This window comes from Caenorhabditis remanei, chromosome X, assembly GCF_010183535.1.
Source record: "Caenorhabditis remanei strain PX506 chromosome X, whole genome shotgun sequence".
NCBI classification, from domain to species: domain Eukaryota; kingdom Metazoa; phylum Nematoda; class Chromadorea; order Rhabditida; family Rhabditidae; genus Caenorhabditis; species Caenorhabditis remanei.
The window spans coordinates 4,097,903-4,110,794 of NC_071333.1; positions in this window are offsets into that span (position 1 = coordinate 4,097,903).

Below are 12,892 nucleotides of genomic sequence, written 5' to 3' on the forward strand. Positions count from 1 at the left end.
AAAAAATTAAATTAAATGTTTTTTTGACAAGAAAAAAATTAGTATAAAGCTCCAAAATTCCTGACACAGATGCTCTAATTAGTTGATTTTCGCGAGAAACTGCACGAGATGTTTTGTGTTTGGAAAGAAATGAGCGAGAGATTAAATGAACATCTAATTGAAAGAGATCGGGAGATCAGAGGTGTTTTGCATAGTGCGCAAACTTTTAAATATCTCAGAACACCGATAAAAACCGCTGAAATCCCCAGAGAAAATAGAACTTTTTGAAAAACTGCAGCTTGCCCACGTGGAGTACACAGCTCACACTTTCACAACTTGTAGGCCAGACATCTAACTGACGGAAAGCTGTGAGTAAAATTTGAAAGCTTAGAAAAATTATACTTGCTAGCATTGATAGATGTTTTGTCAGTGTTACTTTTTACAGTGACAAACCTTTTTCGGAAACCGTGAAATCTTTCAACCAAGGGAATAAGCACCAACCCCGCTTTTCAATAAGTCTCCAAACCAATTTTTTGAAACGATAACGACAAAAATAACAAATGATTTATGTTGCTCAGTGACCCATTTATTATAGCGGAAAAAAGAAAAGGGAATAAATTGAATGATTCGGAAGGAAATCAAGGATTACAGGTACAGTAAGAATTACAGAAAATGCAAAAACAGTTAAACTTAAGAAAGATGGGTTACTGTAGTTTGTCACTGTAACGGTCTCAGGGAGTTCATCCAACAACATACCACTGTTCTGGGAACCAGATTGCTGAAATCATGGTGAGGATGAGACCACAGATAAATACGACGAGAGCAATGAGATTAAAAAGAAGAATATCCACGCACTGAGAGATACATCTGGAAATTTAGAATTAACAATCACTGTCAATTGAGTACTGATTGGAAACTCGAATGATTCATCAAGATAGTTTTAGAATGCGGAGAGCAATAGACAGGAATTGAGAAGTAAAATGAGCCTCTGAGATGAGGAAAAAAGGACAAAAGATTTCAGACAGCCCGTGTGTGTAGGCTCGACCATTCTACAAAGAAAAATACCAAAAAATCAAATTAAGATTTCTCTGTGACTGTTTTGAAATAACAACTCAAATTTTTGTGTAATTTGTGGAGATTATGACTGAAATATAGCCAACTGCCCCTAGTTTTACCAGAACCAATAGCAATGGATCAAAATTTGAATAATCAAGATCTAAGAAAGTCTCACATGTGCCCGAGCAGATCAATACTTGAAACGCAACAAAAGCTTTACCTATTTCACTGGTGTGCTTCCGGCGTATTTCAAAAATTTGAAACGACAAAAAGTCCCCTTAAAATTTCTAACTAAAAATAACAATAGAAATTGCCCTTTCTCTTTGTTAACAGTTTTTATTTATTTTTAAAACCTACATCAAAACACAATAAAGTTATTGAATTCAGATATAATGAACTGCATAAAACAAAACTCACATCTTATTAGAATTGTCCACAGAATTTTATACCAGTCGTAGAATACAAGTACAAAACCCGAATATATACATTAGTACTCAATAAAAATCAAAATATAATTATTTGGCCAAACACGACTCACATTGTGCTTGTAGGGAGAGAGGGAATAAAACTTCTGAGATTTCCTTCTCTTTTATACCAATTCCTCTCTTTCTCTCCGCCCAACTCTCTTTCCTTCTCTAATTTCCTTTTTGGCGACAAACACCAGATTATCATTTGAAAGTCAGTCGGTTGATTTGATAATCCATCACAAACAGAAATAAGGTGCTATACAACTTATATCTAGCTTGTTGCCTGAGGACGCGTGAGAAAAACATTTACATCAGATTCAGTTATGCAAAAAAGTATGTACACAAAACCTTTCCCTTAATTATAATACGATATGAATTGTCTTTCAAAACAACACAGAATTGACAAATATTTTCATTATGTGTGTTTTCAGGAACATTATTTTTTGATGATACTGAAGAAGTCAAGGACATTGTTTTCTGATAATACTGAAGAAGTGTTACACGTTCTTCCATTATCTCCCATGTGTGTTTCAACCGAATGTCTTTGCCAGGTCAATCATTCTTCTTACAAAATTTTTTTTTCTTCTTTTCAAGGCTGAAGTTCATTTTGATTTTTTATTTCCCCCTCGTTATCTTTCATCTCCTTCCAGTTTTCAGTTCTTATTTCCTTTTAGTGACTAAAATCCGATTAGAGCAGCGAGAAGCAGATAACTGGCTCACAATAGCTTCTTGGACTTGGTCATGCGTGACAACAGGATTAGCGAGGTGTAAAAAACAAATCTCTCGATTCGATTAACATAACACATGGTGAGCATCAAAAAATGTACACGGCTACAAGTGTTTGTTCTGTATGATTGGAAAACAGGATTAACAGATTTGTGCGCCTTGTGAGCAAACATCTGTTACTTAAAATGGTTTTTTTTCATCATGTACTGACGTAATCTTGCCATACTCATCCTTGTTGCCTATCTGACTTGATAAATTTCTTTCATAAAGTCAAAAGTTCAACGAAGCTGCGTGTTTTCGATCCCCTGATGACTTATAATCTAATTTTTTCGCGTTGTCGATTTTCTTCGAAGAAATGAGCGAAAAACCAATAGAGCGTCAAAGTTAGAAAACTTAATTAAGGGTTGGCACCAGAGCTGTGCGGAAGTAAAGACGGAAGTAAAGTTTATTTCGAAAGTAGGAAACTGACGGTAATAAAACATGTCAATTAGTTCTATTGAAAGTATGCAGGTTCACTGATACCATATACCGGCACAAATCTGTATGTGGAATGAATAGGTAAACCAGTCTACAAATTTCCATCTGCATGATCACATGATAGAGTCTCTCACAAGTGTTTTGACTTTTCTAATCTTGGGAGATAAGAGATAGACACGGATTAGGTATTAAAAGAAGCGAAGATAGCCGAGATGAAGTGGAATGACTCTGAAAAAGAAGATGTATGATGGAACTACTAATTTATTGAAAAAAAAAGAGTTTAAAAATAATAAAAATATTTAGGATGGGCAGCAATGGATTTTTATATCTTCACAAGTTGCACTTCTCCTGACAGCAGAAAGTTGAACACACCCATTTGAATACCAGCTTCATTTTCCACCCGTCCAATCATTTGTGGATTATTTTTTGCTGGAAATGTAGGTTTTTGTGAAATGGTGATTCGAGTTGAAAATTTGAAAAAAATTTCTAGTCTCAAAATACACGAACAACTATTTTTAAACTATGAATAGTATCAATAAAAAACCTCGTAAATTTTTGAACTGAAAATAACAGTAGAAGACTGCCTTTTTCGTTGTTATCATTATAATAACATCATAGCTTTTTTCGTTAAAAAAAATATAATCAAAAATCAATAAAGTAATTGAATTCAGATCTAATGAAGTGCGTAAACCAAAACTCACGTCTCATCCGAATTCTCCACCAAATGACATACCAGTAGTCAAATACAAGTAAAAACACCCGAAAATAAATATTAGTATTCAAAAAAAATCAGAATAAAATTATTTTTCCAAACACGACTCACATTGTGCTTGTAGGGAGAGAGGGAATGAGATTTCTGAGGCTTCCTTCTCTTTTATACTAAGTCCTCTTGTTTTCTCCGCCCATTTCTATCCCCTTCTAAGATTTCTCTCTCTCTCTTTTTGGAGGCAAACACCAGATTAACATTTGAATGTCAGCTGGTTGCTCCTCCACAAACAGAAAGCAGGTGGTAAACAACTTATATCTTGTTTGGTGCCTAAGAACAGGTGAGAAAAAATCTTCATATTTGTGAAAGCAGATCTATGTAGCTCTACAAAAGGACTTTTTTGGATTAAAAAAAACCTTTTTCTCGATCGTTTTGTCTGTAAAAATAATTTCATACAAAACGTCAGCGGGGATATTTTCTAGGATGAACACGAAAACTTTTTCAATTACAAAGATATGAATTTTTTTCACAACACTTGTACTGAAAAGTTGATAATACCGAAAAAGTGTCGTGCTGTGTGTCAATATAATGCTCGTGGACAATCCTTACAGAACATTGTACTTTCGAGAGTGAACGGCATTTTTATTTCCCCTAGTTCTCCTATATTTTATTATACATATGTTTCAGTTCTCATCCACTCTTTGTGGCTAAAAACCAATTTGAGTGTTAGATGACTTCTTTGAAATGGATAATCAAGCGGAAACGCTCCACTACACTACATGGACTTGGTCATGCGTTCCTGTGAGCATGACGTGACCACAGGATTAGCGAAATGTGATAAACAAGTCACATGATGGGGTGAAGATAAGAAATGATGATCATTAAAAGAACGAAAACGGCTACTGGCGTCATACTGTTTTATTGGAGAACAGGACTAACAGATTCCAGCAGCTCATGAGCAGAAATCTATTTTCTAAATGGTATTCATCATCAAAAACTGCAAAGACATGTTGTGGTTGTTCTGAATTCTATGAGCTGATGCAATCTTTCCATATTCTTTCAAAAACTATCTATAAAAATTTGAATAAAACTTCAAGGTTTCTGCGTAATTTTTATCCCCTGTTCACTTTTCATTTCAATTTTTCCGTATCATAGAAAAAACCAATAGAGCGTGAAAACTTTCCAAATAGGAAAATCTAATTATGGGTTGGCACATATTCAGGTTTACAAAGTTTGAATGGCTGCGTTCAGCTTCTTCGATATGCAAAAAGATGGGAACATTGAAATTAAAATGTAGTGAAAGATATTAGGGATTACGAAGAAATATTAAAAAATTCCATGAGTGTAAACACAGTGTAAGTTTCACTCAACATTCAAGTTTTGCTTTTGACTCTGTGCATGTGGTATTACTGAATGCAAAACTCAACTCCTCCGCAAAAATCTGAAAACACTCTCTCCTGAGTGGAAAAATTGACTTTCAATGTAAGAATATTTTGTACATCGTTCTTCTTCTTACGAAGTTTGCGAATTTTTCATGAAAAACATAGTAAAGCAACATCCACGCGGACGGCAGTTTTTCGGGCATTTTCTGAGATCATTACTTGTTTCAGACAAATTTTCAGATCCTACCTCCAAGAGGATATTTTCTTTTCCAGAGTCGATTAATGTTTTGAAAAAAGGCAATTTGTTTTATTATTTCTTCACCCTTTTAAAGATAATGATTTTTTAGCTATCTTTTTATTCCTTTCTTATCCCCCTGTCTGTGGAAAGACCCGATTAGGGTATTGAGAGGTAGATGGATGTTTTCGAAATAAATTCGCGAACGGAAAAGCTTCACAATACTATTTTGTCTTGGTCCGAGCTTACCATTTTTTAATCGATGAGTCTCAGTAAGCAGACACCAATTTCATTTTCCTTCTTAAACGTACGTAGATCTTGCTCACAGAACATAACGTATTAGTATTCCACTTTCCTTTTAAACCAAGAGTAAAATAATATTTGAATCATTGACTTACACTGACGTCCTCAGAACCGCACCCTAATTCGTTGTATAAAATGAGAAAACGTAATTGCACAACAAAATTTCATAAATGAAGAGACAGCTGTCAGTTTCCATGGAAATGTGAAATTCCTCTAATACGTCATAGAAAAGAGACGAAAATTACATAAGAAGCTTGAGAAAGTGCACGTGACTAGTCATTTGTATTGACCTCGTGGGAACACTTGAATAGATACCCTGTCTTTCATAGAAAATGAAAACTTATGGTTAATGTTTCAGTCTGAAAAATCTTCTAGTGGAGAGTCTGAGTCTTCAATTTCCCATGTGTATGATTTCTTCTTAGAGTGTTACATGTGTTTTGTCTTTTCTAATCGCATAGAAACGGATTTCGTATAGAGATACGCATAGGAAGTCGAGATGAAAAGGAATGACTCAATTAAAGTAGGAGCCTGATGCAACTAGTAATTTATTTATAAATATAAGTTTATAAACAAAAAGTCAGTCCACTGAGTCCACTTTTGCTGTAGAGAGAAGCGAGATCAAATTCGGTTTTTGGAATGTAAAAGTTGTTGACAGATTACGTATCGGAATACGTGAAGATTGCCAAAAAGACATCTGGATGGACCCTCAAAGTGAAAGAGAAAACGAGGCTGTTGGAACTACTATTTTATTATCCAAATCATTAAATTAGGAATGGGGAAAATTATTTTAGTGAAGCAAGGATGATGGGCAGCAGATTTTTCTCTTTTCTGGTATCTTCTCCGCTGAAAATGTAACTTTTTATCAGAGGGTAATTCAACTTTTATTTTTGAAAATAACTTTTTGAACAGATTTTCTAATCTCTAAAAACACAAGCATCTACGTTCAAACTATTAATATTTTTTAAACAAAAATCCTAGTGAATTTTCAAATAATAATTAAAGTAGTTTTTTCTTTGTTGTTTTCATAGTTTCTCTTAGTTAAACAAATCTTATCACAAGTAATGTTATTGAATTCAGATCTAATAAGAAGCGTAAACCAAAACTCACATTTTCTCATAATTCTCCACCGAATGACATACCAGTAGTCGAATACAAATAAAACACCCGATAATATATATATTATTCAATAAAAATCAGAATATAAATATTTTTTCCAAACACGACTCACATTGTGCTTGTAGGGAGAAAGGGAATGAAAATTCTGATATTTCCTTCTCTTTTATACTAACATGGAATGACTCCCGACTGGCTCCACAAAATTTACGAATTTATTGGCTTATTTGATAGATTCTACAGAAAAAATGACAAATCTAATAGCTTTTCCGGTGACTGGACCTAATTTTCGAGATTTTCAGATTTTTAGAAAATCAGTTTTTTTTCAAAATTTTTTTTTCATCATTTTTTTTCTCAATGTTCTCCCATCTGGCGAAAAAAACAAAAACAAGTAAAAAATAGAGAATTTCATAGACTTTTCGATAGGCTATGGAAATTTTTTTGGTCATGTTCCTACTTTGACCAGACCCCCGAAAACTGAGAGTCAAAAAAAATAATTTTTTCTGTGAAGGCGTTGGACTGTTTTAAAAAGCTTTAAAAAATAGAAAAACTCATGCAAACAAATTTTTCAAAAAAAAATTTGGGGGTAATCGCGAAGAAAAAAGAAATAAATTATGTTGAAAATTTCGGTTTTTCAAGAATTTGATGGGTATAGGAAATATGCGATTTCTTCTGTTTAAGCTTTGAAAACGTTGGTATATTTAAAGAAATTATTAACCACAAACTTTTAAAACCTGTATCAAGAAGTTTGAATGTTTTCTGATCAGTTTCCAATTCGTAGCAGAGGCTCATAAAATGCATTCTTTTGAGGTGGTGAAAATTTCAGAAGCTTACAACGTGCTTTAAACGTCAGATAAACGACTGTTGTTTTGAAAACATGCTTAAAATGAAAGATTCAACAAATTCGGACACTTTAAACAAAAATTTTAATTTTAATTTTTTTTTGAAAATTTCATAAGGGGGGACCACATGAAATTTTCATGAAAAATGAAAATTTTAAATTTTTGTTTAAAGTGTCCGAATTTGTTGAATCTTTCATTTTGAGCATGTTTTCAAAACAACAGTCGTTAATCTGACGTTTAAAGCACGCTGCAGGCTTTTGAAATTTTCACCACCCCAAAAGAATGCATTTTTTGAGCCTCTGCTACGAATTGGAAACTGATCAGAAAACATTCAAACTTCTTGATACAGGTTTTAAAAGTTTGTGGTCATTAATTTCATTAAATATATCAACGTTTTCAAAGCTTAAACAGAAGAAATCGCATATTTCCTATACCCATCAAATTCTTGAAAAACCGAAATTTTCAACATAATTTATTTCTTTTTTCTTCGCGATTACCCCCAAATTTTTTTTTGAAAAATTTGTTTGCATGAGTTCTTCTATTTTTTAAAGCTTTTTAAAACAGTCCAACGACTTCACAGAAAAAATATTTTTTTTTGACTCTCAGTTTTCGGGGGTCTGGTCAAAGTAGGAACATGACCAAAAAAATTTCCATAGCCTATCGAAAAGTCTATGAAATTCTCTCTTTTTTACTTGTTTTTGCTTTTTTCGCCAGATGGGAGAACATTGAGAAAAAAAATGATGAAAAAAAATTTTTGAAAAAAAACTGATTTTCTAAAAATCTGAAAATCTCGAAAATTAGGTCCAGTCACCGGAAAAGCTATTAGATTTGTCATTTTTTCTGTAGAATCTATCAAATAAGCCAATAAATTCGTAAATTTTGTGGAGCCAGTCGGGAGTCATTCCATGTAAGTCCTCTTGTTTTCTCCCCTTACATCTCTCCTTTTCTCCAATCTCTCTCTTTTCAGCGGCTAACAACATATTAGAATTTGAATGTTAGGCGGTTGCTCCGTTTCTCCTCCGCAAACGGATATCAGGTGCTATACAACTTATATCTAATTTGGGGCCTGAGAACACGTGAGAAAAAATTCGCATATGTGAAAGCGGATTTAGCTATACAAATGGAATGAAATAAAAAAAAGTTCGAGATTTTTAAAAACAATTTTCACAACAAAAAAAAAGATTTTCACAACAATTGATTTCGTCTGTGAAAATTCCTTCCATTATGAATGCTGCTCTTACAGAAAGTTCTCTTTTCAAGAAGGAATCACATTTTAATTTTTTAATGTTTTCTATTTCTCATACATCTTCTATCCTTTTTTCAGTTCTTATCTCCTATTTGGGCCTAAGTCCCGATTAGAGTGTTAAGAAATAGATGACTGCTTTGGAATGAATCAGAAAGCGGAAACGTTGTATTATTAGGTTGGTTCACAATTTTCTGCAATTTTCGAGCTTGCTGGTTGTCGTTTTGTTTTCTCGGCACAGGAGTAGTTTTTCGATGTGGTTGTTTTTGTGTTTGGTAGATCCACTCAAGTACTTGCTACAGTTTTAAAGTTTTACTCCTCACGTTTTTTTCTCGCCGAGAACGGAGCTTAGATTTACACGCAACTTTTTGCGTTTTTGAAACCTTATTTTGTTTTCATTCGTTTCTGGTCTAAAAATTATGCCATTAAAAAAGAAGTTGCTGGTGTATGTTAACAAAGGTCTCTTTGTTTCAACGCAAATACTTTTTGATTTAAAAGATTTGACACAAGAAATTTAGATCTGATTGAAAAAATTCTTCTCTTTCAGCAGTCAGAGATAGATTTGGAGTTATAGCAGGGAATCGTTGAAGCGGATCTGTATCAAACCACCCGTAGGTTGTCAAGTTCTTTTAGGGTCACTCATGTAACTGTAGATCATGGATGGAAACAAATTATCGGAATGAGAAAATTCGTCGTTACATACCACTCGTTTTGAAACAACATAAGATGATACATCACATGGACCTAAGTTGGTTCTTAGTACTTTTACACCCAACACACGTATGGTCGGGCTATTTATTTATTAGAAATTAATAGTGGAGTTGTTACTCTAACGATGTGAGGAAAGTACAATGTGTGGGCTAAGATTAGCGTCCTCTGGATGTTCTCAAACCTGAAAAAGTGGTTTTTTGAATCTGGTACTCAGTACTCTGGGTGGAGTAGTGGGAACTCATGAACGACAACAGGAAAGTAACATTAGATGTTTACGTTTCTTATTTTGATAAATTTAAAATCATGTGACTTCAGGACGGGGAGATATAACAAAACGGCGATTTCAGTATGACAAAGCTTTTTCATGTGTTGGGAAAGTAACCCACAACAAACTGTTGCCATCTGGCTGGACAATACTTTTTTATTCATCGTATTAATCCAACCTTCTTCTCTTTAATTACAAACATTTAACTTGACTCCAACGACATTTAAATGGGAAAGAATCCGAATAGAAAGGGGATATCAAAAAGAAGCAAGTTTCCTTTTTCATTGATCTCGATTAGATGGTCTACGCAGAGAGAATCAGTAAGCTACCAAAATCTTGTCAGAAGACCACCGATGCTGATAAACAATATTTTGAATTCTAGAACTTCTTCTGGATTTGAAAAAATAGAAGCAAAGTTTTATCGAAAAATTGCAGAAAATTATGAACCAACCTAATACACTACTTGGACTTGGTCATGCGTTTCTGTGAGCATAACGTGACAACAGGATTAGCGAGGTGTAAAAAACAAATCACATGATCGGATTTAGATAACAAAATGGCTATTTCAAAAGTGTTCACTGCTACAGACGTCATTCTGTATGGTTGGAAAAAAGGATTAACAGATAGGTGCGTAGTAATGAGCAGAAATCCGTTTTTTTCTTGTTTGCTTGATCAATAACTGCAAAGAAATGTTTCGGTGCTTCTGAATTCAATGAGCTGGTGTAATTTTGCCATACTCATCTTCGTAGGCTATAAAAAATTATAAATGCAACAGGTCTGCGTAATTTCTACCCCCTGCTCATTTTCAATCTAATTTTTCAGTGTCATCGATCTGCTCTTAAGAAATGAGTGGAACCAAGGCTGTTGAAAATCGCGGCCGGCCGCGGCTCTTTCATTTTTTTCCTTTCGCGGCCGGCCGTGCGACAGCTTTGGTGGAACCAATAGAGCGTTTCAATTTTTCAAAGTAGGAAAACGTAATTATGGGTTGGCACATATGTAGGTGTATGAAATTCGTTGATTGCAGTGGTCAACCTCTTTGATATGCAAGAAGCTGTGTAAACACGATGACAGGTTCATTGAGTATTCAAGTTACATGAAATCCGCATCTAATTCTGGATTTCAATTTGTGTATGATAATTCGGTGTTTTAGAAACATTGCAGGCTGTGTATAAGTTTATTCAATACAAAACTCGACTCCTCTACAAAATAATGTTGCATTGAAAAACATTCGACGGGGTGGTTTTTTTTTGGGAAATTTCAGTGGCCATAATTTGTTTCAGACTAACTTTTAGAACTAACTTCAAGGGGATTTTCTCTTTTCCCAAAGTTAGGAGTATTACGTGGCACACAGCTGACGGAGAAACCGACTAATCATGCGTTTCTGTGGACATACACCAATTTTTTCCCCCTTTATGAGTTTTTCACGTGAGTTAGTCTTGCTCGTTTATTCAAAATATAAGTTTAGAAAAAAAAAATATTTAGTCCACCGAGAGAAGATTTTTTTGCAACAGTATGATGCCAGGTCGAATCCGATGCCTGGAATGCGCAAGCTCTATTATCAGTGCTAATGTTTTTTCAAACTCACTCGCATTGCAGACAAATCTTAACTATTTTCCACAGAATCGACCTCACTTTTCTTTTTCCTCGGCTCTAAAATATGGTCATGCTTGACGGCCACAATAGCGTTGGCTCTTAAGCACGGGATAACATTGTGTGCTCTTGGTATTGATGATCTTGGGTGACATCTTGGTGGTCTCCTACTGAATACTTTAGAAGTTCTGATTTTATGAAGTGCTGATTTTACTTTTATTTGTGAAAATAAAATATGAATATTATTAGAAAAGTCCTCATTTGTTCATTTATTTTTAACTAATTGTAAAAATTAAAAGTAAAATTTCTCATTCTCGCTGTTAACAGAGCTTTTGAAGTGGTGAAAATTATTATGAAAAGTCAAGAAAGGTATTCAGATTTAATGGATTGCATAAACCAAAACTCACGACTTTTCTCTTCGATTACTCCACCAAGTGGCATACCAGTAGCCAAATACAAGTAAAAAACCCGAAAATAGGTACTAGAACTCAATACAAATCAAAAAATATATATATTTGGCCAAACACGATTTACATTGTGTTTGTAAGGAGAAAGGGAATAAAATTTCAGACTTTTCCTTCCCTTTTATACCAAGTCCTCTTCTTTTCTCCGCCTTCTTTTCTCTCCTTCCCTAATCTTTTTTCAAACACCAGATTAGGCTATAAATAGCTGGCGGGTGGCGCAAAACTTCTCAACACACGCGGAAATCAGCTGCATTACAGTTTATATCTAACTTGGCACTTCGGAGCCATTTTCGGAGCTAATCCAGAGAAGTCTGAAACTCGACACATCACTAACAGATTATCACAGTTAGATTTTTACTTTGGTACCGTAATCCATTTTCGAATATATTTCTGTAGAAATATGATTTAATTCAATGTTAATTATACTAGTCATTTTCAGAAGAAACGTCATCTGGAGTCCGTAGGGCATGGATAATGTTCATCCTTCTGTATACAGTACTACTCAACACATTTTCATGATTTTTGTTCTCCTTCTGAATAAAGTGATGTGCCGATTCTCCGTGACTTTTCAAATTTTGAAAATTTTAAAGGCGTGTCGAAACATGTAATCAACTCTGAAAGTCCAAAAGTCTAAAATAAAAAAGTTCTGAAAATCTGACTTCTTTCCCAAATCTGTAAGGTTTTATTTCACTGAAATGAAAAACCGGACTGGGCAACAGGATTTATTTATTTTTCAGATTTTAAGAAAAATATATGGAAAAATGTTTCAAAGCTTTGAAAGGGGAATGGTGCGCGAATTATCGACGGGAAAATGACATAGAGACATCATTGTGAGAAAATGGGAAACATTAGAAGTGGGAAAGGGAGGAGGGTACCGTACCGAGCCAGAAGAGAAGGAGAATCGAGGAGAAACCGTCATTGCTTTACCGGACAGCGGAAGTGATGATCTGAACTTCGGAGAGAACTGTCTGGGCGAGGCAACCGGCAATAACGTCTGTAAAATAGATAGAACTAGTTTCCTTCAAGATTTTCCAGAATTCATTACTTACCGTTTGCATTCTGGTAGGTCTGACAGCCACATGCTGTCATTACTCTCGTGGCTCTTTGACGACCACAGAATCTTTGGCGAGCACCAGCACTAGCGGAAGCGGGTATCTTTACATGTGAGAAAGAAACATTGAAAAGTTTTTCTAGTCTCTAGAAAAAAAGTCTACTTTTTAACTGTAAACATTATCAACAACAAAAGTCCTTTTGAAATTTTAAACTAAGAATAGCAATAGAAGTTGCCTCTTTTTGTTAACAGTTAAACAGCTCTTTTAGTTTTTTAAATGTT